This window comes from Octopus sinensis, linkage group LG24 (genome assembly GCF_006345805.1).
Source record: "Octopus sinensis linkage group LG24, ASM634580v1, whole genome shotgun sequence".
Classification (NCBI taxonomy): Eukaryota; Metazoa; Mollusca; class Cephalopoda; order Octopoda; family Octopodidae; genus Octopus; species Octopus sinensis.
The window spans coordinates 21,925,052-21,951,767 of NC_043020.1; the positions used below are offsets into that span (position 1 = coordinate 21,925,052).

The following is a 26,716-nucleotide window of genomic DNA, read 5'->3' on the forward strand; positions in this document are numbered from 1 at the left end:
TTCAAACGACCAATCGTGGGGCTGCAGAGGACGATTTAAGTAGGGCCAGAGATCGTGTTAGGGAAGGATGCAGTATCATTGCTACTACTAAGGATTTCAATACAGCAAGAATGACACTAAAAAGATATATAGACAAATGCAATCAACAAAATGACGAGTAAAGCGAAGTGTTTGGGTTCAAAAATTGCAGGATAAAAAATGACATTTTCATCAGAGATGGAAGCTGAGTTATCGACTCACATAAAGACATTAGTCGAGCAGTTCCAAGAAACTCACACGAAATAAATGCTATGAGTTGATAGTGGAATATGCATTAAGAAACAATGTTACGGTCCCTGATTCTTGGTAACAAAACGGAATGACTGGTGAGCATTTTTAGATGTCCTTGAAAGAAAGAAACCATCTAGCAATTCGAACGCTAGAGGCTACATTTCTTGCAAGAGCAAGTGCGTTCAATCGCTATACTGTTGGCAAGTTTTACGACAACTTAAAGAGTGTTATGGACCTGCACAAGTTTGAATGCCACAACATTTATAACGCAGATGAAACCGGGTGCACAACTATGCAGCAACCTGAAAATGTGGTTGCTGCACAGGGAGTGAAACAAGTAGGGTCTATAACTTCCGGCGAGAGAGGACAACTTGTAACAGTTGTGTATGCAGCTATTGCAGCAGGAAGTGTTGTTCCACCACTGCTGATCTTCCTATGAAAAAACTATAGAGATTATTTTATCAAAGGTGGGACTGCAAGATGTATCGGAGGAGCCAATTCCAGTGAAGGAATTAATGAAGATCTGTTTGTGACTTATTTAAAACACTTTATAACCTACACCAGGTGCAGCAAAGAGAAGAAAGTGTTGTTAATTTCGGAATTCACAAAACTCATGTATTTCTTGCAGCTATTGACATGGCCGAGAAAAATGGGGTGATATCATTAACAATACCTCACACAAGCCACAAGTTCCAACCGTTGGATGTGAGCAGCTATAAGTTATTCAAGATGGCATATAGTCGACTGGTTGATAACTGGATGCGTTCCCACCCCGGAAAGTCGATTACAATTTATGACATTACTGAGTTTCACATGCTCAGATGCATTGGTCTTACTGCTCAAAACATTATCTCTGGGTTTCAATGAACGAGAATTTATCCCTTTAATCAAGATGTGTTCTGCAGTAGTAACAGATCGAGATCTTCCAGCATCATTTCATGAAAACATAGCGGATGTTCTCCAATCAAGTCTTCAAGAAACACCAGTTTCTTATTCAATGACAGAGTCACCCAACATTTCATTGAAACAATCAACTTCCACCGAAACTGCTACTCCGAATATCGAACGAAGTGGAGTTCTCAACGCTTCAAAATAAAGCACAAATCATTTATATGTAGTTATGTGTTTCATCTTAGCGTACAATCAATTATAATATCACTTATCCCAAGTCCTCCCGTGTCCAACTCTTCCCTATACATGTCCCGACTTTCCCCACCCCCTGGGAGGGTTGGGTCAAGCCACAACCTTTTAAAAAGCATGCTTTTGTTTCGGTTTACACCCATTTGAAACTATATACCTGCGTTACAAGTCTATGAATGTGTAGAGCGACCGTACGTAAAGGAGATGGTGACGAAATGTCTCCTTTCAAACGCCGTACTGTTGCCTACAAAAGAAGCCAAAATACACGGAATAAAAAAATACCAGTGCCAAGAAAGAATAAGGAGAAAACACAACCGTATAAGGTAAGAGAGAAAAGACTTTATTTAGAAATGTATTCGTGAAGAGCAGAGTGTTTGTCTATGATGGTAAAGGTGTTGGTGTCGTCGCTGGCTGTGCTCTGTGGTCAGTGGTGAGAACCAAACACCGTCTGTCGCTCTCAGCAGCAGGAAGCAAAAAAAAAAAAGATTAGCAGTAAAAGCTAGCTGCTGCTGATTACTGCACATGAGCATAAGGGACTTCCGGCAGGCCTTCCGGAAGACACTAATCCTTGCACATGCGCAGATGAACATCCCAAAATGGCGTACGACGTTATTTGTACTGCATATCTCAGAGAGAGCGGATGCATTCCACCAACGCTACAGGGCCCCGCTTCAGACGTTTTGTTGAAGACAAAACGACGATAATAAAAAAATGGACATAACTGTAGCGAAAGGTAAAATTAGAACGGTTAATCAATTAAACTGGCACTGGCTCACCATTTTGTAGACATTCGAATGAACGTAAGACTGGCTGAGTATAATATCGGCTGCATGTTAGAAAACGAGGGGTTATGACTTGTAGAGCGACCGTACCTAAAGGGGATGGTGACGAAATGTCTCCTTTTAAACGCCGTACGGTTGCCTACAAAAGAAACCAAAATACATGGAATAAAAGAATACCAGTGCAAGAAAGAATAAGGAGAAAAACACAACCGTATAATGTATAAGAGAAAAGACTTTATTTAGAGATGTGTTCGTGAGGAGCAGAGTGTCTGTCTATGAGTGCGACAACAGTGTGTGTCTGTGTGTGCGTCACAAGTGTGTGTATGTGTGCTAGCAGAGTGTGTCCGTGTGAGCGATATAAGTGTGTACATAATAAGACAGGCCGTCAAACTTACAATGTGTGCGTACAAAATAAGGTGTAGGTGTGTGAGATAATACAGAGCATAGAAAGAGTCTATAACAGGACACTGGATGAATGTTCAGACAAGATGTTGATAAATACCAGTTCGGCGTAAGACATACCATAGTTAGTTCTGCAACAGAGAGGTTCGTGACAAAGTGGAGAGCCGGTTGAAACTCATGTCGAGTAAGCGGTTGAGGCTTCAATCCTATGCTGTGTTACTTTGGTACAGAATTTTCTCGTAGGTAGACTGGAGCTGTTAACCTTGGTGAATATTCACAACAGCGTGAAGTTAAACCTGGAACGATGTTAATGTTGGTGTGTACTTATTGGTGTTGGTGGAGACGACGTGAAGTTGAAGGGCGACGATAAGCTTAAGGCGACAATGGAGAAAAGTCCTGTGATGTTGCATGTTGGTGTTGGTATACGTAGACATGTTGGTGAAGTCGATAAGCTTAAGGCGACGGTGATGGTAAAGGTGTTGGTGTCGTCGCTAGCTGTCGCAGGAACATGGCTGTCTCTCTCGAACTGGCTGGTCTGTCGCTGGATGCTCCGTGGTCCATGGCCGAGGACTAAAGACCGTATGTCGCTCTCGGCAGCAGGAATAGCGGCAAAGGCTAGCTGCTGCTGATTCCTGCGCATGCGCATAAGGGACTTCCGGCAGGCCTACCGGAAGACACTAATCCTTGCACATGCGCAGATGAACATCCCAAAATGGCGTACGACATCATTTGTACTGCATATCTCAGAGAGAGAGAGAGAGAGAGCGGATGCATTCCACCGATGCTACAAATGTTACAAGTTGGTAAAGAATCCTTTCTTATGCACAGAGAGTCTGTATCATATTGAAATGTAAAAAATGACCCAGCTCTCCCAAGCTTCCCTAAATGTAAGGATAAACAAGTTAGGCAAGTCGATATACAAAGAAGATTAAATACATTTAATACAAAATATGCACATATGTTTACATAGAAAAAGGCCCGACTTACACAGAATAGACATGATATCAAGAATTAGTCTACTCTGTGTAAGTCAGACATTTTCTATGTAAGCATACATATTTTGTATTAAGTGTATTTAATACTCTTTGTATATCGACTTGTCTAACTTGCTTATCCTTACATTTACTCCTATACACACATACGCGCACGCACGCACGCTCACACACACACACACACACACACACACACACACACACACACACACACACACACACACACAAACACAAACACACAAACACACACACACACACGCGCGCATGCACACATAACCTGGAACCCTTATAAAAGGTACACGAACACACACACACACACAAATGATGCACAGAGAAATATGTCATAGAAACAATTATGTCTGAATAAAATATGACGGGTTGGTCATGGCTAGAATGCTTTGATCATAACTCTGCATGGTAAGAGGTGAACTGGGGTCTAAACAGCAGTAACTAAAGCTTTATACGTCTTGCAGCAAACATTTTCCCTTTTTCTTGTTTTCTTCTTTTGTCGATTGCTCTTGATAATACCCCAAGGACACATCTATATATATAAAACTGTAGTTGTGTGAGTGTCTGTCCCCTTCGATTTAGATTCCTAACTCCTCCCACATTTTGCGGTGCAGTTTAACCAAATTCGGGTATCTTATAGTCGTGATTAATATCGAGCTCGTCTGGCTATTAGCGCGCGTCTACGATGAGTCTACGATTTTAAAAATAATTTAACATCATTTTTTATTCCATTTTAATGCATAATTTTTCGTGTGTCGATGGCGGCGGAGTTGGCGTCCACGCTCAAACACCTGCACCTGTGTTTGCTTCTCCCCCTTCTTCCCTCCCTCTTGAAGCTGTGGGGAAGGGAGTTTAAGGAAATCAACGTTGTAATGCGTTGTCAAGGAGACCAGCGTTCTTTTAGAACAACGACTTCATGGCTTGAAGACACCAAAACAGAAATGGCTAAGAAAGCCCGAATTGGCATCTATAAGGGAAGTAACTCTCTAAAAATGCTTATATAGTTATTTCCCTTACAAACCCGAGCAACGCCGGGCGATACTGCTAGTGTATTATAATTAGTAGTGGAGGGAGTGGTGGTGGTAGTGGTCGCGGTAGGTGGTGGTGATGGCGGGAGTAGTGCTGGTGGTGATGATAGTAGTGATGGTTTGTGGTTGTGGTAGTGGTGGTGGTGTGATGGTGGTAGTGTTCAATATGGTCATGATGATAGTGATGGTGGTGGTGTTGGTGTTGGTGGTGGTGGTGGTGGTGGAGTGATTATGTGGATAAGGTGACGCGGGAGGAAGAAGAGGAGGAGATGGCGGAGGAAGAGGGGCGGTGAGGAGGAGGAGGTGGAAGAGGAGGAGGTGAGAGGCTTGCAAACACAGAACGTTAAGCTATATCCATGTAAAAATTTTCTTTCACCTGAACAACAATTGGTAAAGGGATGAAGATATGAAAACAAAAGCAAATGAATGCAGCATTATAATAGTGCATCTATCACCACCAACTTTACCATTACCACCACCACCAAGATCACCACCATCATCATCACCAACACCACTACCACCTTCACTACAATCACCATCACTACGAACGCCACTAGTGCCACCGCCACCACCACCACCATCAGCAAGCATTACTACCACCACAATCACAATCATAACCATCATCATTACCGCCACCAACACATCCACCACCATCACCATAAGATCCATAATTACAAACATCATCACCGATTATTATCATTACCACCGACACTGTCATCATTGTCGTCATCTTAGCCATCATGATCAGAATCATCGAGATTATGAAGGTCATCAACATTAACGGCAGTTCTAGCAACGATAAAAACAACAATAGCAGTCGCAACAACAATGGCAACAGCAATAGGCCAATTAATGAGCGGCACCACTTCAAGTCGATGAGATTTATGTTAGAGGAGCAGCTTAATGACCGTCATTGTACTACTCTGCATCATGACCGACAGCAAACACAATGGAGTACTAGTTCAGATTACTGAGAACCAGACAACGAGATGTCGATGAGCGAACTCGTCGCTCAAGCCCGTGTGTCGACGTCAAAACACCGTGCGGAATGCAGTGACAATGGCAGCTATGGAAGCTCACGGCGTCATGCGACGATCGACGAAGAGTGAGGAGAGAAAAGTCACAGTGGAGCGGCCGCGACTGTTTATGGACCGGTATTTTAAGTGCTAGGGACCGTACATGGCAAGGGACTGCAAGGAGTCGAAGCTCAGACCCATTTTGCTACCGGTGCAAGCAGACAGAACATATAGCTAGAAACTACAGCCAGGGAAAAAAACCACGGTTGAAGTTGCTACCTCTCAAACTTCCCTCGTGAGCAAGTAGAGGCTCTCGTACAGTTGCTGCCTATAGTTGAAATCTTGATTGGAGGAAAGGCGTTCAAAGCCCTCGTGGATACAGATTGTACAACGTCTCATGTGACCCCAAAGGTGATTAAAAAGTGGAAAGAGACGAGTAGTGTTAGGGCGGTCGACAGCAGCCAAATTAGAAATAAGGGTAGCAGTGAAGTGGAGATGGTGGTACGGGGCACAACACTAAGGCTGCGAGTAATTTTCATCGACCATGTGGAGATCAACCGCCTAGGAGGTGTCATTGTTAGTGAAGACATGGTTTCATTTGGTGGTGCAGGAGCATCATGCGCTGTGCGTCTGCAACAAGAGAGTGGGAAGAGCCTCGGGTAGAATTGTTCTGCTTATACCATTGATGATAAAGATTTTCAGGTGGTGTTCGACGGTCAGTGGTGGAAGGTTGAGTGGCGCTGAAAAGGAGAGCCCGGCCCCCGACGCTGAGGAACAAGTAAAGCTGTTATCAGCATAACTTGAAAGGAGCGAGTTTGGAGGAGAGGTGGAGATGGATCAAGGAGGGTATTCTAATTCCGTGGAAGGAGAAAGTGAAGAGCAGTGTGCTACCGCTAACGGCAGTGGTGCAGCCAGCGAAAGGCAAGGTCTGACGGGGTGGCTTCGAAGAGACGAGCGGACGGGGCAAGCTGGGAAGATAGAGTGAGGGAGAAGATGGTGGAGATGACGCAAGAGATCCTAGAGAGGGTAAGAGTAGAAGACCCAGTAAGAAGAAGCTGGCATGTGCCCAAAGTGGAGAACGGGACGATATTGTGCGTTCGCGGTTTACTATGAGCAGAATCGTATGATGAAAACCTTTTGAAAAATATTCTTTTCTACTCCAGGCACAAGACTCGAAATCTGGGGGAGGAGCCCAGTCGATTAGATCGACCCCAGTACACAACTGGTACTTAATTTATCGACCACAAAAGAATGAAAGGCAAAGTCGACCTCGGCGGAATTTGAACTCAGAACATAAAGACATACGACATACGACAGACGAAATGCCTATTTCTTTACTACCCACAAGGGGCTAAACACAGAGAGGATAAACAAGGACAGATAAACGGATTAAGTCGATTATATCGACCCCAGTGCATAACTGGTACTTATTTAATCGACCCTGAAAAGATGAAAGGCAAAGTCGATCTCGGCAGAATTTGAACTTAGAACATAGCGGCAGACGAAATACCGCTAAACATTTCGCCCGGCGTGCTAACGTTTCTGCCAGCTCGCCGCCTATAGTGAAAAAATATTATCTACTTTAGGCACAAGGCCCGAAAGTTTTGGGGGCGGTGGCCAGTCGATTAGATCTACCCCAGTGCGTAACTGGTACTTATTTAATCGACCACGAAAGGATGAAAGGCAAAGTCGACCTCGGCGGAATTTGAACTCAGAACGTAAAGACAGACGAAATGCCTATTTCTTTACTACCCACAAGGGGCTAGACACAGAGAGGACAAACAAGGACAGACAAAAGGATTAAGTCGATTATGTCGACCCCAGTGCGTAACTGGGTGTTTAATTTATCGACCTCGAAAGGATGAAAGGCAAAGTCGACCTCGGCGGAATTTGAACTCAGAACGTAGCGGCAGACGAAATACTGCTAAGCATTTCACCTGGCGTACTAACGTTTCTGCCAGCTCGCCGCCAATTGCGAAAAAAATATTAACTACAATTGGTTGTGTGGCTTTAAGTGACGAAAAAAGATGATCATTTTAAGAAATCAAAATATTTTGGTCTTTTTAAGCGAAAAATATTATTTGGACTCAAATGAAAGAGTTCATTGAGATGAATATTTTGGAGAAAACTCCATCTAAAATATTAAGCATTAAGAAATTATGATTCTTGCGATTTCAAATTAATTTTATCATTCTGTTTATGCACTAAAATATGTATATATTAAAATAATTTTGAAATGAAAATTCCATTAAAATAATTAATTAGTAATCATATGATTAGAATATGACATTATTTTATAATAAAATTTGTTTGACAAATATTTGTAACTGATATGCCGTTATTCATCTTTCGTTATTTTTATGGCAAACAAAATTTCTAAGTTTGAACAAAATCTGTATTTAGAAATATTTACAATAGTATCATTTTTTTCAATTATAAAGGTAAATATGATTAATTAATAATAGAAGCATAAAAGAAATGAATTTGCATGGGGGATAAAGTGGTTAAAACGAATATTCAGTAAGATACGTGGTACATTAAAAAAAGTCCGACTTTATTTTTACCGCCAAAACTAATACCGTGTGGGTAAAATCCTTTGGTGGGAAATGACGCCATCCTTTCTGCACATGCAGGAAATTCTCGGGTATAGACCGCGTCATTTCCCGGCGTAAGCCTAGAGTACAGACGTCTAGTGCACGCTCGTCGGGTTTTCGTTTTCACGCAAGTTGATTGAACGCGACAAGCTTGGTGATATTCATGTTCAAACCATCCAGAAGACTCAGCAGGCCTTTGGTGATGATGCCATGGGCAAAACTCAGATGAAGGAGTGGTACAACTGCTTCAAAATGGCCGCGTCGTCTACAAGCCGAAACGAGGAGCCGGCTAAGGTTCGGTGAATAGTCATGGAAGATCGTCTTGTAACAATCTAGGAAATTGCTCACAAAGTGGGAATAAGCACGGGGTCAGTGCATTCCATTTTAATGGAGGATTTGTGCAATGAGATTCGTGATGTTGTGCGTCGAAAGCGGCTGGATATGTGGGCGGGGAAGAATTGGCAATTTCACCATGATAATGCGCCCGCTCATTCCGCCCGCATAATCCAAGCTTCCCTGGACAAGAACAACACCTCACTTGTTCGACAGACTCTCTACTCACCCGACTTTGTAGCGTGTAACATCTGGCTCTTTCCCAAACTTACTGGTGCTACTATTCCAGGTCCACTCCTACCTGGAATAGTTGCATCTGTGAGAGAACCAGCTATGAGTTAACTAGCAAATGTGATGGCAATCCATCTGAGTGTGGGACACAAAAATACCTTTGGTTGGTGCCAGAGCATGCAGTAAAATAACTGGGAGTGAGGGATCCTTAGCTGTTGTTACAACATACTTCTAGGAATGGGACACTGATTTAAAACTAGCTTTTTACTGTCATTTCGCTTCAGCCTGTCTCTAGGCACTAATCACGGAGATTCAGAGATTGGCACACATGTTATACAAGTATTTATCAAGAAAATCCAACGATGTACAATTGCTTTTTCATGGTGACCTCATATGTCATTCCATTTTTTGAAAGTCTTGTAGAATTGGAAGAGTGACGACGTGTGCAAATCTAACCAGTTGGAAGTGCACAGTAATTTACAACTTTTGTATCACTAATGCTTCAAACCATTGAGATCTGTAACGATTAGTCACCTGAGAGGTCATGAGCAGAAAGTCAGAACTGCTATTAACAATGGGGTAGCATAAGGAGACGGCTGTCATCTGTAAAGCTGGAGAAATCACCTTACACGCACATACGCACACGCACGTACACACACACACGCACGCACGCACGCACACGCGCACACACACACACACACACACACACACACACACACACACACACACACACACATTTTTATTTGAAAGGAAATATTTTTCCTTATCTCATCGTGATAAGATCTTTTGTTGACAGTTTACTTTATGAATACCTTCTGTCTCTCCCGGGTATTTACTCATGGCATGTAACCGAGGCTAACCTATCTGTTATTGTTAATTTTTGTTATTGTTCTCATTCTAAAAACCGAATAACCTTGATATGTTTCATTTACATTACTAGTTTTCGAGATCAAATTCTGTTAGTGATAACGTTTTTTCTTATGCTTCCGAACATGGTATGGTGTAATTTGAATGAAATTTGGCTACTAATTTTGGCATGATGATGAATAAGTAAAAACGTACTCCACGCATGATGTACAATATATGGTTTATTTAACCGTAACTTCATTCTCGTGACTCAATTTTCACATCATACTAATCACTGTGACGTGAAATTTTATACGAGTGGGAACATAAAGGCTCCCTCCTTGATTCGTTGTTGTGCTATTTAGACCTGGACCAGCCTCAGTTGAGTAGAACTGTGATCGAATTTTTCTGCTCTGGCCATCCTATCATATTATATTCTAGGAATTGCATTATCCAATGTGGCCTCTCCGACGATTTTTTTTTTCTAGAACAGTATAATGAGTTTAGGGAGATTTGTTAGCCTCTGCGTGATCGATCGTTGGCCGTTTGCTATGATGAGCAAAGTGTTGGTATTAGTAATAAAAGGGATTGGGGGTGGGGAGTTGAGATTGTGTTTGAATTAATGTCTTCGATAGAGAGCTTTTGTTGGGTTTTAGCTGAACAGGTCGACCCCATTACTTTTCAGTTTTCATTTCTATCTACCAAATATACTGAGAAGGCATTGGTAGGACCGGGACTATAGTAGAAGACATTTGCTCAAGGTGCTTCAGTAGGACTGAACCTGAAACACGTGGTTGCAAAGCGAGTTTTTTAACCACTCAAACTGCACCTATTATATCAGTGTTTCCATTAGGTTAATGTTTCTTACCCCAGCCTTCGCTTCGTTTCTCTCACTCCTCCACATCATATTCCGCACACAACCAAAGCCAAATTTCACGAAAAGAAAAAAAAACACAATACGTAATAAATATTCTTCCAAAATACAAAAAATAACAATAACAAAAAGAACATATAAAGCCAAAAATGTTTAACCCAGAAATTGTTGAAGTGGAACATGGAACATACACACTGAAACTCTCTCTCACACATACAAATGTTCTCATCGCCCACACATTTCTTTATGGATGTTACCTCAGCCACCACCCTGGAATGTTAAAAATGGCTTTACTTTGCAGAGCTATCTATGAATTTCACGATCATTTAAAGTGAAAAAAAGCAACTATTTGCAAATACTTCGGGTGAAACAAAAGCGACATTTTTATATTCACACCTGCCTGTCTGTTTTTCTCAGTCTTCCAGTCTTTCTATCTTTCTGTATTACTTTCTCATTCACGTTCTCTCTCTCTATCTTTAACCACCACCGATCTGTTTGAATATGTAGCAACCAAATCTCCCTCCCTCTATGTAATTTACACACGATCAAACAGATGTTTCGAAACATTTCTGCTAAATCTGCTAATTAACACGAAACACGAAAATAAATACGAAATAATAAACGAAATAATAAACACGAAAATATATTTGTCTTTTAATTTTATTTTTAACCTTTCTCACCGCTAAAGAGCCGGTTTCCAAACCACAAAACTCTTTCACTGGAATTAAAACATCAATTGGATAACTATGTATGTATGTATGTATGTATGTATGTATGTATGTATGTATGTATGTATGTATGTATGTATGTATGCATGTTTGTATGTATGCATGTTTGTATGTATACATGTATGTATGTATGCATGTTTCTTTCATTCAATCTTTCCATCCAGCCCTCCACTTCACTTCCACTATCTCCAACACTCTGTCTCCTTCCTCGACATTTCGGTTAGCATTCTTCACTCCACTCTTACCACCTCCATTCACTACAAACACACAGACTCACACTCATACCTCAACTTCTCTCCCTCCCACCCAGAACACACCAAGCTTTCCATCCCCTATTCCCAATTCCTCCGTCTACGTAGGATCTGTAGTAACGACCATGACTTTGAGACTCAGTCTCAACGTATGGCTCACCACTTCATCCTACGTGGATACCCCCTCACCACTATCCACACCGCCCTTGCCAGAGCACGTTCCGTGGACCGTGTATCTGCTCTCTCTCCCCGAACCCGCCCTGTAGTCTCCCGCCTCCCTTTTCCCCTCACTTACCACCCCACGACCCTACCTCTCCAACGCACCATTCTTCGAGCTTTCCGTCATCTCCAGTCCGACCCGTCCACTTCACACCCCTTCCCTAACCGACCCCTCCCCTCTTTCAAACGAGCCCATAACCTTCGAGACCTTTTGGTCCATAGCTCCTTCCCTGACCCTACCTCCCAACCTGGCTCGTTCCCCTGCTCCCGCCCACGTTGCCGCACTTGCCCTTACCTCTCCAACACCACCCTCCTCACTGACACCCATCATCGACCCTATCGCATCATCAACTCCTTCACCTGCACCTCCAGCAATATTATCTATTGCGTCTCTTGCTCTCTCTGCCATTCCCTGTACATCGGACAAACGGGACGCCGCTTGGCTGACCAGTTCGCGGAACATCTTCGTGACATCCGCCTTGCGAACGACACACCGGTCTCACGCCATTTCCGCTCCACCGGTCACTCCTTGCAACACCTGTCTGTGTTCGGTTTGTCCTTACACAGAGGCCATCCGGATTCCCGTTTGCGCCGTGAACAGGAATTAATCTTCTCTCTTCGCTCTTATACGCCATTTGGTCTCAACTCTCCCCCCTCCTCATCTAACCCCCCTCTCCCCCTCCTCATCTAACCTCCCCCCGACCCCTACTTCTCTTCAGTCCTTCATCCTTTCACCCCTACTCCTCTTCCTTTCTTCCCTCTTTCTCACTCCCTCCTTCTCTCTTCCCCTTCCCTCTTTCTCTCTGCTCCCTCACTCCCCTTCTCTCTCTCTCCCCTCTCCCTCTATCCTCCCTCCTCCTCTCCCCTCCTCTTCTCCTCTCCTTCCTTCTCCCCCTTCTCTCCCCTCCTCTTCTCCTCTCCTTCCTTCTGCCCCTTCCCCTCCCCCCTCTTCACTCATCTCCTCTCTCTACACTACACCATACGACTTTACACATCACATCATATATACATATACACGTCCAGACCTCTCATACGCACTAATACTCTCTCATACACACACACTCTTATGTTGGAGCGAGGTCATTCAACCCTATTATCTCCCCTAATTTCGCTCTTGCGTCTCACGTTTGATCTTTGACTTCTGGCCGAAATCAGATCGTCATGTTGATTCGCTAGCCTCTGCACGCATATTTTTTTCTCTCCTTCTTTCTGTGTTTTTTCTCTGTGTATCTTTCTGTTGAAGAGCGTAGGCTCGAAACGTTAAAGACTTGTCTTATTTATATTTCCTGAGCGCCATACTAATACAATTGTTTGTTTGTATTCCACCTGCCTTCGTCTTTTGTTTATTTCCGTAAACCTGCCTTCGTCTTTTGTCTATTTTCATAAAGCTTCCCGTTATATATGTATGTGTTCATGTATGTATGTATGTATGTATGTATGTATGTATGTATGTATGTATGTATGTATGTATGTATGTATGTACGTATTAGTGACGACTCCGGCGCTCGGGCTATTCAGGCTTAGCCCGAGTAATAAATTTAGTAAAGTGAACGTGTATTTGCAGGGCTGATTTAAATTCTATCAACACTGACATCAAGTATGTAAATTCAGCCAATAACTCGGGCTCTTTTTATTGAGCCTGGTCGCAGTTCATTTATTTTCCTTCAGTGTCTGGCGGTCGTCTTAGAGCTGCCCTGTATTAAAAAAAATATCATTCGTAGCAGACATTCTATCAACATCATTCATACGCGCCTAACTCGGGCTCAGAAGTTACAGCCCGAGTTGTTATCTATGATCGTCTTCAAACAATAAATTTCTATAGGGATTAGGATTTAAATTCCAATCTATGAAATGTTTCCGTTCTAAAATATTCTTAAAGGAACGAAAAATTACCCAGCAACTCAGGTTAATATGAACGAGCCTGGTAGGTATCTCTTATCAAGAGTACAGGCGATAATCAGATCGCTAGTGTTTGTTGTGCACTCCTCTGACGTTATTTGATTGCTGTTATTCTGTGCATCTGTGAGTAAAGATCAGTTGTGTTTTGCAGGATTGTTTTATTTTTACCCTTAATTTAGTGCTAGATAGAAAGGAAAAGTCATTTGGGGCAATAAATAAAGCGGGAAAATGTGAAATTCTTCGAGTGTCTTATGCGAAATCTGTGATGAGCCCGAGTGACGAAATCTGTAATGAACCCGAGTGACGCTGATGACCCGGAGTCACCTCTGGTATCCATGCATGTATATATGTATGCATGTATGTATGTATGTTCAGAGAAGCTGGCGTTTATAGCGGTACATAAGTTTTCTTCTATCCTAATACCTTTGTAGGAAATACGACCGTATGTGGAGGTTGGCGACGTAGGTAAGTCACACGGTCGCATCCCCAACGAAATAAGATAAGCCATAAATACAATTTATACAATGCAGTGCCAACAGAATATGGATGAAAGACGACGAGCCGTTCCACTGTTTGAGAGATAAGATTTTCTTTACAATGGTGTTAAGGTTAGAGGGTTGTGAGTGCTAGCAAGCGTTGTGTATGTGCGCATGCAACACGTGTTTGTGTCTGTGTGTTCGTGTGTGTGACAGATACAATAAGGGTGAATGCGTGTGACATAGAAAATACAGAGCATAGAGTTAATGGTGGAAATTGGCTTACAGTTCATAAGGTACACGATGTGTAAGAGTTCCATATCAAGATGTGTCTCGGGCGGAGACCGGTTGGGCGAATTGTTGTCGAGCCGCGGTCGTGGTCTCAATCGCCGAGCTGGTTCTCTTAATATAGAATTCTTCAGATGGACTATTTCTACTTGGTAAAGGGATTCACTCTAACAGCGTGGATCTTTGAAGTTGGTGTGTACATGTCTGAAGTGGACGATGGTGATGGCGACGATGGTAGAGACGACATGAAGTTGGTACAATGATGGTGATGACGGCGGCGGAGATAGAAGGCGTTCTGTTGCGGTTGTACATTAGCGTCGTCGTGGCTGATCGTCTGTCGCTGTGACTGGAACATGTTGAGTAGCTCTGTGGTCAGAGGTTAGTCCTTAGAAGGACTAGAACCAAAGACCCAAGTATACTGAGAACACTCCCTTATATACAAGTAAGGTGGCTCAACAGAGCATAAGAAAAGGGACCTTAACCAAAGGCCGTGATTGGTTGGCTTTGGCCAGTGGGGCGGAATAAGTAGAGACAAATCGCCCCACATGTCAACCAATCAGGTCAGTGGTCACAACAGGAACAACTCGGCCAAAGGTGATTGTAATCTCAAACGAGATCATTCCTGCCGTGTCTCTCAAACAGTGAGGATATCAGAGACCGCTACACCTTTATTAGCTGTTTATATTTGGCGGCAGATTTGATGGGAAAGTTCGACTAATGTTCCTTGTATTGAAATGCATACATTGTAAATAAAGTCTTCTTTCTCAAACAGTAGAACGGCTTGTTGTCCTCATTTATATCTTTTGAAACTGTATTCTATATCATGTATATGGCTTCATATTATGTTAGGGACCACCGTGCGGTGTACAAAAGGAGACATTTGTCACCAACTCCTTACGTACGGTCATATATTTCCTACACTGGTTTACAGTGTACAAAGTGAAAGTGTTGTGAGTGCTAGCGAAGCGTTGTGTCTGGATGCGTGCGACAAGTGTTTGTGTCTGTGTGTTCGTGTGTGCGACAGAAGGTATAAATAAAGGTGTATGCATATACAACAGAAATACAGAGTATAAGATGAATGTCTCACCATATTGAGTTAAGATAGAGTTAGTTTACCAGTTCATGAAGTACACAAAAGTAAGTTCTATAACAAGATGTTGGGGGTCTCGAGGCAGAGGCCAGTTGGGGCACATGTCGTGCCGCGGTTGGGGCTTCAATGCCGAGCCGAGTCTCTTGATATAGAAAGTTCTTTCAGGTAGACTAACTGTTTTTCCTCGGTGAATGATTCACACAAACAGCGTGGAGTTAAACCTGTACGAATGTCGGGGTTGATGTGTACGTGTTAAAGTCGACGAAAATGGAGACAACGATGGTGATGACAGCGCCGGAGATGGAGAAGACCTACGTTGCGGGTGTACATTAGCGTCGTCATGGCTGAAACAGGAGCATGGCTGGCAGGCTGGTCGTCTGTCGCTGGAATTGGAACATAGCTGAGTAGCTCTGTGGTCAGTGACTAGACCTTAAAAGGTCTGAAGCCGAAAGACGTAGAATAGTGAAAGCTGGCCTATTTAAAGGGTTAAAGTGGCTCAAAACAGGGCATCTGAAACACAGTGTCACGAGACCTTATCTAATGGCCGTGATTGGTTGGCTTACACACTGGCGCGAAATAAGTCGAGAGACGAACCAATCAGAGCAGTGGACACAACAGGGTCAAACTAGCCCAAAGATGGTTGTAATCTCAAACGGGATCATTCCTAATGTGTCTCTCAAACAGTGAGGATAGCAGATATGCTACAGATTATTGTTCCATGTCGGGTCGCTATATATAGATAGTGGAAAGTAGGGTGACAGAGGTTCTACTTATGCAAAGGTCGTGGGTTTATAAAAGCATTTTTCTACATTCAGTAACCAAATATGAACATTTCTTTTGGTCAAATTCCATCTCTATATTGCAGAAAATATCGGTTTCAAATTTTGGTACAAAGCCAGCAAGTTCGGGGTATTTATTTTATCGACCCCTGAAATAATGAAAGGCAAAGTCGACCTCGGTGGGAATTGAACTCAGAACATAAAGACGGGCGAAATTTTGCTGAGCATTTTGCCTGGCGTGCTAGCAATTTTGCCAGCTCACCGCCTTCTAAATCCTTCCCTAGTCATATAGATACATAGGGTCGGTTTCTTGGTCTTCGTGGTGCATATATACTCTACTAGACTCTGGTCCATCGCAGGATTACTCATTTTTGCCAGCTGAGTGGACTGGAGCAACCTGAAATGAAGCGTTTTGCTCCAGAACACCACACGTCGTCAAGTCCAGGAATAGAAATTATAATCTTACGATCATTAGCCCAACACCCCTCCACTTATGCCTCCACTTATGTAGCAGAAAGTATCATTCACCCAGATGTTTCTTACCATTGCAAATGCTTTGAGCGTAGATTTTTGGATTGTCTACAAAGAAATGGATTACGTTGGTGTCTCGTACTGTTGTATACAAAAATATTATTTACAATCAAATTATTTTCTTTGTATACATGCACACATGCTCAAACAATCCTGCACGTGCGCACACACACATATATGTAAATAGTTAGGGATTACCCCAAAACGATTACCGGTTTGCTCTCAGGTATTCAAATTATGTTATTCAACAGCTAACATATTGTTACGGAGATAAATAAACGGGAAAACGTTATGCCCTAGTTCCGCTGGCTAGGGTCGAACCGGCGGGGGAAAAAATTGTTCTTTGTCTTGTCAACGGCAAGGGAAATTAATGAGTTTAGGAAGTACCTCTGACCCTTACACGTTCAGGGAAAGTTGAAAAAAAAAATGCCACCCTTTAAAATGCGACGAACTGGTGTTAGAGGGACAGACAGCAAAGGGCCGGAAAAGAGTTCGGTTGGGACAGCGAGTCGATGCAGACGGCCAGCGAGGAGATGATAGTGGCAAGAGGCGAGGAAGACAGGCAGGGAATATGAGAAATTGACAGGCGAGAAAAGAAAGAAGATGACAGCGAAGGAGCAGAGAGAGACACGCGAAGAAGTTGGACTACTATAGTGGGTTCAGAAACATTCGGCATTGTTGTTTATGTTTGGATTTGTGTTTCTATTTGTGAGGAAAAAAATAGAACTTGTAAATGTTTAAAGAAAATTGAGAACGAACTCTCTGTGTAAGAAAAGAAGAGAGAGAAAAGAACATTAAGAAAAGAGAAAGACTTTGTTGTGATTCTGTATTGTGTTGCATGTCAACCAATTGATTGTTTTTAACTCGGTATTACGTTTGATTGATTTTGTAAAGTTATAAATTGTTAAATGTCTGTTAACCTTGTTTTTAAATGTATTTGAAATGTTTCAGTTGATGTTGTAAAATTATATAAATTGATGTTAAATGTAAGCTGTCTCTCTCCTTTGTTGTTGTTGCCCTCGGTTACTGGTTTGCGTTCGCTGCCCACTCCCGCTTTCTGTGGTGGATTTCCGTTTGACTGAGCGTAGACGTCGTCGCCGACTTAGGGTCCTGAGTTGAGTTGAGCGCCCGTCCTAACAATATAAATCCAATAAAGGTAGTGCTATGCAGCTTCTTAGTCATTTGTATCATTAATATTGTTAATGTGTGTGTGTGTGTGTGTGTGTGTGTTTATATGTATTCAGGAAAGAAATATACTCTACCAAAACCTGCGGTCAAAATAGTTACCAAACATCTTGCGCCTGGTTGTCATTGGATTCTGGCTGTTAGAAGCTGGTATGTATATAGCACAAGCGCTCTGCTCTGATCTCCGTGTGCCGATATTTCTTCAAAGTCCTGCGGCGATGAGCACTGATTTGACGATTTGTAGGTATACAATCGCTTTTTACATGCAAGTAGCTTAGGGCTTATCAAACGTCGTTGTCAGTTTTCGGAGCAGAATCTGGTTTGAGCAGAGTCTCTTGATTGAAGCGACCCTTTTAAGGGAAAACATTGTTCACCCAAATATTTGTAGAGGTCTAGAAAAGATGACCCTAAGGTTATCTGTTCTACCATCAAATTGGTCAACTACCTGTAGCGATGGCCGTTCAAACTGGCCGGAGAATCAAGAATTTCCAGAATTTTAAAAATAATAGAATTTCTTTGAATATTGCTACATGGAATATTAGAACGTTTCTTGGCAGGGATTTATCCTCGATTCTAGAAAGCAGAACTGCTACTGTAGGCGGAGAACTGAGCAGGCATAATGTTGGTATAGCCGCACTCTCTGATGAAGGTCGTATATTAAAAAGGAGTGCTGGCTATACGTTCTTCAGGAAAAGGAAACCAAAAGGGAGAAAGGGAATGGCGGAGCAGGCTTTGCAGTCTGGATAGAGGCCACTAAGCGGCTGGAGCAGCCACAAATTATTGGTGATTGAATTCTACACCTGAAGGTTCTGTCCAGGGGACGTTTCATAACTATTATTACAATGTATGCTCTTTCCCTGGATAGAAGATTTACGAGGGTGTATAATTTCGATCCCACATACCGATAAGATCTCGCTGGTCGGAGATTTCAATGTACGTATGGGAAAAGACCACAACATTTGGGTTGCTTTGGGACATCATGGCATGAACAGGTTGAATACTAATGATCTTGTTTTGCAACTATGCACTGAATTTGAGTTGGTCATGTGCAATACTTTCTTGAAACAAAAGTATATCCATAAAGTAACATGGGTACATCCAAAATCTAAGCATGGACTTGAATTATAACATCACCAGAACGAAATACCTGCAGGATATCCGCTCCGAAAGAGTTGTGCATGGTGCAGAATGTGGTATAGACCACAAACTTGTACGTGGCCAGATGACAAAAAATGCAGAACAATAGAAAAGTGAGGACGGCGGGGTCAAACTAAAAAGCTTTAAAATGCAGGATGCTCTTCATAGTGCACTTGACAATGTTGTCTTTGAAAGAACTTGGGAAACTGTCCTAGGTACAGGTTTACGATGCGGAGCTTGATGTACGAGACCATAAGAAGATAAAATACCGAGACTGGTTTGATGATGATAATGTTCCAATTACCAGACTCACTGAAGAGCAAGTAAGAGAAGTGCCTTCTTGCAGAAGATCCAGTGCGGGTCACTTCTGAGAAAGCCTTCAAAGAGGCAAAGTCAAAACTCGAAAGATAAACAGTAATTGGTAGTTTGAAGTTTCAGCGGAAATGCAGACATCTTAAAACTGCAGAGACTCGAAGGTATTATACGCTACGTCACAGTAGACCGAAGGAGCGACAAATGGTTATGCAGAGACTCGAATGAGGTTCCAACAGTCATTCATACTAAGCTCCCACCAATTGTGATGGTTCTATGAATCGTCAGCAACGAAGGAAATATGCTTCCACACTTTTTTCACAGAGCTTAAGAGTCAATGCCGCTGTCTACACAGAGGTTTTGGAGAAAGTTGTGAGGCCCTGAAAAGACAGAATACACAACGGAAGACTCTACTCTCCAAACAAAACACTGCGCAATCTCATAAGGCTAGGACAACGCAAGCGTAGATTCGTGCCATTCTCCATGATCATGTTCTCCCACACACATGGCCTCCTAGCTCACCAGACTTCAATCCACTGGACTATTATGTAGGGGACGTAGTCGAGAGAAGTCAATCAACAACCCCATAACACCATAAAATCTCTCAAGTCCGCCATAATCAACATCTGTTTCGGGCATATAAACGCTTCCAAACCTATATTGAAGCAACCATTGATACAAAAGGTGGATTCATAGAATAGTTGTGATAAAAGGATTCTCAAGATAATTTGTACCCATTTGTTTTCATATACAGCTGTCCTTTGGTGAGCTACGCGTATACGTCCTTTTCTACGTTCATTCAAATGACCTATAAAAAACTGACTCAGCTCCATTTGACTTAAAGATTCGTAGACACGAGGGACGAACCCATCTCATCAAATATTAGATGAAGAGTAACAGATCTGAGATAAATTCAAGGTGGGTTTTAGATGTTAGCCTCTATTAGCCAGCTCTGATCACATGGTGATAATGTTACGGATGCGACACTGGTTTTTTCTTTGTTCTTAGTCCCACGTGCTTGGACAGTTGTTGGTAGTGATTGTTGCAATACTACAATATCGATCCTATCAACTGCCTTCTATGAAAATCCTAGACTACACGGGTATGACAGCCAATAACCTTTAAGAGAAGGTATACACAGCATAGGCATTCCTTCAGGTGTAGGGATTGACACTCCTTCAGGAGTAGGAATAGGGAAAATTCCACCTCCCTGTCCCCCTTCATCTACTGAATCTACAACCATCAGAACGATTTCTCCAACATCAAATGAAATATCATTGGCATTCCCCCAACACATTACTCATATGTAACTCACAAATGCAAACTATCTTCGTGAGAGACTACACATACTCCACTAACCTGAAATATCCATGAACTATCTTATTGTTGCCACCAGATACACTCTGTTAATGAACTTTAAGCCATTGTAGCTGACAGTCCAGATATGCTGACTTAGATCTGGCTATCCCACACATATGGACAAAGTATTTAACTACTGTTGCCTGTATTGACTACGACCATCAGAACAACTTCTCCAACATCAAATGAAATATCATTGGCATTCCCCCTACACATTACTCACATTAACCGTCCGTGTTGGTTATCCAGTCTCAATTTTTACGTACACCCACGTAAAAACAGCTGACGTTACTGGGCTAAGATTCCACTGAACGATGACTGAGTAACTAATCCATGGCAACACCACACCCAACCACTTCACCGCAGCTTGCCACCAATATAGAGGGAGGTTTCTGCCATCATCCTGTGCGAGTACGTAGGTGTAATAATACTCCTGTAGCATTAACAATACGTGACCTGAGCTGACCAAAAGAGGTCTATCTAGAAGCCGTCCTGTTTGTTTTAGATCCATTACACATCTTCTGATATCTGATATATACGTGCCCATGAAGCTTTAAATCATATGGAGCTGAGTCAAACTGTTGTTAACACGCACACTCACTCACACACACACACACACACACACACACACAATTATGTGTAGGCAGGAATATATGTGTCGTCTGTGGATACAGTACAAATGTATTTGTGTGTGTGTGTGAAGCAATGTGTAAGCCAGTACATAAGAGCTATGTGCATGGATGTAAACGTGTGTGTGCACGCGCCTGCATGTATAATTTCACCTATGAGCTTAAAATGTACGTATTATAACACACACACACACACACATATATATATATATAATCAAAATAAGCAACAAGGATATCCAAAGGTAATGCAGTATGATCGTTTCATGCGACTTCATTTAATTAAACAATTACATCAGTTTTAAAATGTAGAGCAATCTTCAGCTGCATATGGAATTTTTTAGTTAAACTGAAAAGATTCATTTTTATACTTATTCCATTTACCAACATCACAAAGAGGGTAAGTATAGAACAGAGAGACCAGTCTCATCAACAGAAACATGGTAGTAAATGATATTTTTTCATGGATACACTACTTATCACTGAATTTACTTTGTTATTTAGATTTACTATTGGGAGGGGGTTTAATATAATTCTATTAAGTCTAGTGGGGACAACAGTAAGAATCTATCCTACATAGATAGAGGAAGAGACAGTTTAAGTGGTAGATCCATAAATCAAGCTCTCTTTGAAGAACCTCTTCTAGTACAGTTGACTGTATTTCAGCTAAAATTAGTAGACCAAAGCTGATGGGGTAGGGAGAATAGAAACTTCCAAATACTTAACTATTTAACATCCATAATGCTACTTGTGATTTGAAATAAATAGTTTGATCATTTCTTCACCCGATATCTTACACGACAACTCCCATGATAAATAAATATTAATTTAATCTAGTAATTATAAAATTATAATGTAATAGGCGTAGGAGTGGCTGTGTGGTAAGTAGCTTGCTTACGAACCACATGGTTCCGGGTTCAGTCCAACCGCGTGGCATCTTGGGCAAGTGTCTTCTGCTATAGCCTCGGGCCGACCAAAGCCTTGTGAGTGGATTTGGTAGACGGAAACTGAAAGAAGCCTGTCGTATATATGTATATATATATATGTATGTATGTGTGTGTGTATATGTTTGTGTGTCTGTGTTTGTTTCCCTAGCATTGCTTGACAACCGATGCTGGTGTGTTTACGTCCCCGTCACTTAGCGGTTCGGCGAAAGAGACCGATAGAATAAGTACTGGGCTTACAAAGAATAAGTACCGGGGTCGATTTGCTCGACTAAAGGTGGTGCTCCAGCATGGCCGCAGTCGAATGACTGAAACAATTAAAAGAGTAAAAAAAAGAGTAATTATTAAGTATTGACAGTTTTTTTTTTCCAAAGGATTCTAATAATTCTAGTATCTTATACATTATAGGGATGGAAAATATAGAAATAATTTCATATTTATATACATATAAATCAAATTAATATAAATCTATAGTTAATTAGTAAATAGTAATTTATTAGTATTAATAAGTTAAATTAAAGGAATATGCTAGACATTTCATTTACTTTCTGCATGAGAAATGTATTTACTTGTGCTATAAAATAGATAGTGAATTATAACAGTGTGGTTCATTATAGGTTAAGTGTGGATCGAATAGAAATGTATTATCAGCAAGATGATAAAATGGGTAAATGAGTAAGATAAAATGGTTTAAAATTTTAGTGAAGGAAATTTAAATCAGCAAATTGAAAAATAAAATAACTTTAGAATATAGTAGATAAGGGGTAGACTAGATTTGTATTCTAAAAACTTATTATAGGATATACCTAGCTTATTTATAATAGGCGAGGTAAGATTCTATAAGAAAATACTTAATAATTGCATTATAATTTTATAATTACTAGACTAAAATTAATATTTATTTATCATGGGAGTTGTGTAAGATTAGTGTTTAATATCGTGTGAAGAAATGATCAAACTATTGGTTAAAAATTTTATTAATAATAAGACCATTATAAAAATAGAAACTAAATAACATAGATATTATAATCTATTCAATTATCAGGTTTTGAATATTAATTAAGGGGATTTAGAAAAACTTTTTATGAAAATATTCCTAGCAAATAAGATATTAATTACCACACATAACAAAAAAAAAACTTTTAAAATATTTTAAAATATAATGGAAGGGAGGCAACCAAGATGAAAGTTCTTAGAATTAGGGATATTCAAATTTAGTATTCAAGAATGAAGTATGGTTTATATGGGGCATAATAATTTAGGCCAGTTAGGGATAATATTTTTTTTTAAATGAGGGAAATTATGTGTGGTAGAATTCTTGCAGAAATAGATATGGAAATTACCAATTCCTTAAAACTTTTTGTAGATTAAGTATACGACTTTTTATTAGATATATGGAATTTATGTAATAGTTATAGAAATTTAAAAAAGATTTTATTCTACTTCATTCAATTTATTTATGCTACTAAATTTCTTAATAATTACTGTAGATTAAATAAAAACTAGTAGGGTATATTATTTCCTTATTTGATTTCAAGACATTTAGATTTAAAATTTAGGAATAGCCAGAATGCTATTCTTTAAAATATTTAAAGGTACGGGTAGTACAATGTATGCAAAATACTCCTAGATCAAAATGGTTATTCAATAAGTTTACATTATCTCTGTGTTTCAAAATTTCATATATCTCTATAGAACAAAGTTCACATCCTTCTCTACTATTTTTATAAGGCTTGCGCCTTTCTTATTCTATCCCATTTAAGGCTAAATCCGATATTTTTTTCCTTTCAACTCCCAAATTTTATTAGACAGTGTGGTGTAACCTGCCTTATGTTTAAATCTAAAGCTAGACAGTTGGTTGTTTATACGTTTCTTCAGGTCTATAGAACATCCGAAATAAAAATAGCTATTATTTGAAGTCATTACTGTACATTTATAAATTACGTTTTGGACCAGACACCGACCAGATACCGGACATCTGGACCAAATTCTATCAATTACAGCTGGGGGGATGATTTCTGATATTAATATTATTTGGGAACAAGTCGTTTTTATTGTTATTATTAAAACTATTATTAACATTAGTAGTATTCCTCTTATCTATAATTATATTGTTAGATAGGTTATGGTTGTTTGTTTCTAATTTTTCCTCCATTCCCTCACTGTTCACATTTTTATTATTATCATTTATATAATTGATATTATTATTATTATTGTTTATATTAATGTTGTTGTTGTTGTTGTTATTATTATTATTATTTTTTTTTCTAATGAAACTGGTCTGTCTGTCTATATACTTACCATCTCTGAGATGTTGGTAATGGAATAAGTATAAAATTGAATCTCTTCAATTTAGCTAAAAATTCCATATGCAGCTGAAAATTGCTCTACATTTTAAAACTGATGTAATACTTGCATTGTTTAATTAAATGAAGTCGCATGAAACGATCGTACTGCATTACCTTTGGATATCCTTGTTGCTTATTTTTATTATAATCACCCCATTTTGAATTATATGGATAATACCATACCAAATTCTGGTGTCTTTAACTTAAGTACCATATTCAACTGAATCTAAATTTTTACTGAGCTTATATATATATATATATATATATATATATAATATATATATATATATATATATATATATATATCTGCAGAAAATAACCCCTTGTAAATTACGATATGGCTATTGTTTCATTGCTAAACCTCGCTAAGATAAGTATTTATTTATATTTATATTTATATTTAAGATCTTCAAATTGTTAATTTTAATATTGTATAAGTCTTTGGTGTAATAATATTTTCCTTATGTAAATATCGTTGTTTATGTAATGATCTAATTATCGTAATTTTCTATATTATTAGATATTAAATTTAAGTTTATTCGTAAGATATTACTTAGCGATAGATTTCTTATTTGATAGCAAGCATACGAGGTGTATTAAGTTAGGATTTTGTATATACATGTTTTAATAGTATTAATTGTAGTTTTAAATTTATAATTAAATTAGATAAACTTTGATAAACTTAGATATGTTTCGACTAAAGATTGGTCCAGGCCATGTCTAATTTAATAGCATAACTTAGTTATTTCTTTAAATTGATATTCGGTAGTTATTCCCATTGATAATTATATTTATAGTATTTATTCGATACTATATTACTACGAATTGATTATTTCTATAAGTATTTTACATAAGATTTCCGAAAGTTCGTTTAAGTTTGTTTATTTGTATTTTGAAATTAGCTATTTCATCTTTAAATATGAAAAGTTAATTTATTAGGTTTTTATTATATGTGCATATATATTTATTTATAGAGATTATTTTAGATCTTAATTATATTTATACACATTTATCTATTTTCATTGAAAATTTATATATATTAGTCATTTTTAAATATTTATGTAATTAGATATAGACTAATACCGATATTAGATTATTGGTGGGTTTCCTACCTTATTAATTAAAATTAATATTTAACATTATAGTCGATTTTGATATAATCATAATTGTTAAGTTTTATGTTTCTAGTTTGATAATAGAGTTTATTATAAGTAAAATTATTATATTATTTATATCTTTTATATCTTAAAAATATTGTTTAAATATTTCTGATTATATTTTAGATATTTCAATTAACCTGAAGATTGACTGTAACCATAACTCGAATTATTACGAATTGTACAGCCATGAAACGATCGTAGTGTTTTACTCTTTATCTTTTATTAAACTTTTAATACTTTTGATATATATTTAAAATAATATAAATTAATTAATTTTATGTATTGGCTTATGTTTTTCATTGTTTGATTTGCCTAATAGTGGTTTTATCTCTAATTTAATATAATATATATATATATATATATATATATATATATATATATATATATATATATATATATATATATATATATATATAATATATATATATATATATATATATGGCTTAACAGCCCTCATCGTTTGTTTTTACTGTGTTATTCTCTTTGTTCTTACTGTCCTGTTCTTGTTACCACTTTTACCCCTCCGCAAAAAATCCCAAATTTTATTTAATTTGCTTTGCGGGAAGGACTGTTTCAATGAAGTCGCGTCTTACCTTTGTAACGCAGAGTAGACGAAACAGGGACAATTGAAGAAGGGGAATATTCCTTGTGTTGTATGTCTTGTATTGTTTTTTCGTTGTTTGAAAAAAAGTTCGTTTCCATGTTTTTGTTTTTATGTTTTCTTTTCTCATAGTGTTCAACGTTTTTTTGATGTCCTGTACCCATATATGCATGTATATATTTATGTAGATGCAGGTATGTACATATATGTATATATGCATATATTTATATACTATTTATATATATATATGTATATATATATATATA

The 26,716-nt window shown here is 39.3% G+C and overlaps 1 long non-coding RNA gene across 1 annotated transcript; it reads left to right on the forward strand.

Moving 5' to 3' along the window:
* Nucleotides 1-2,508: 2,508 nt before the first annotated feature.
* Nucleotides 2,509-13,397, forward strand: LOC118767698. The gene is made up of 3 exons (XR_005003613.1): nucleotides 2,509-2,519; nucleotides 6,334-6,341; nucleotides 13,314-13,397. It is a non-coding gene; the product is annotated as an uncharacterized LOC118767698 (long non-coding RNA).
* The last annotated feature ends 13,319 nt before the right edge of the window (nucleotides 13,398-26,716 follow it).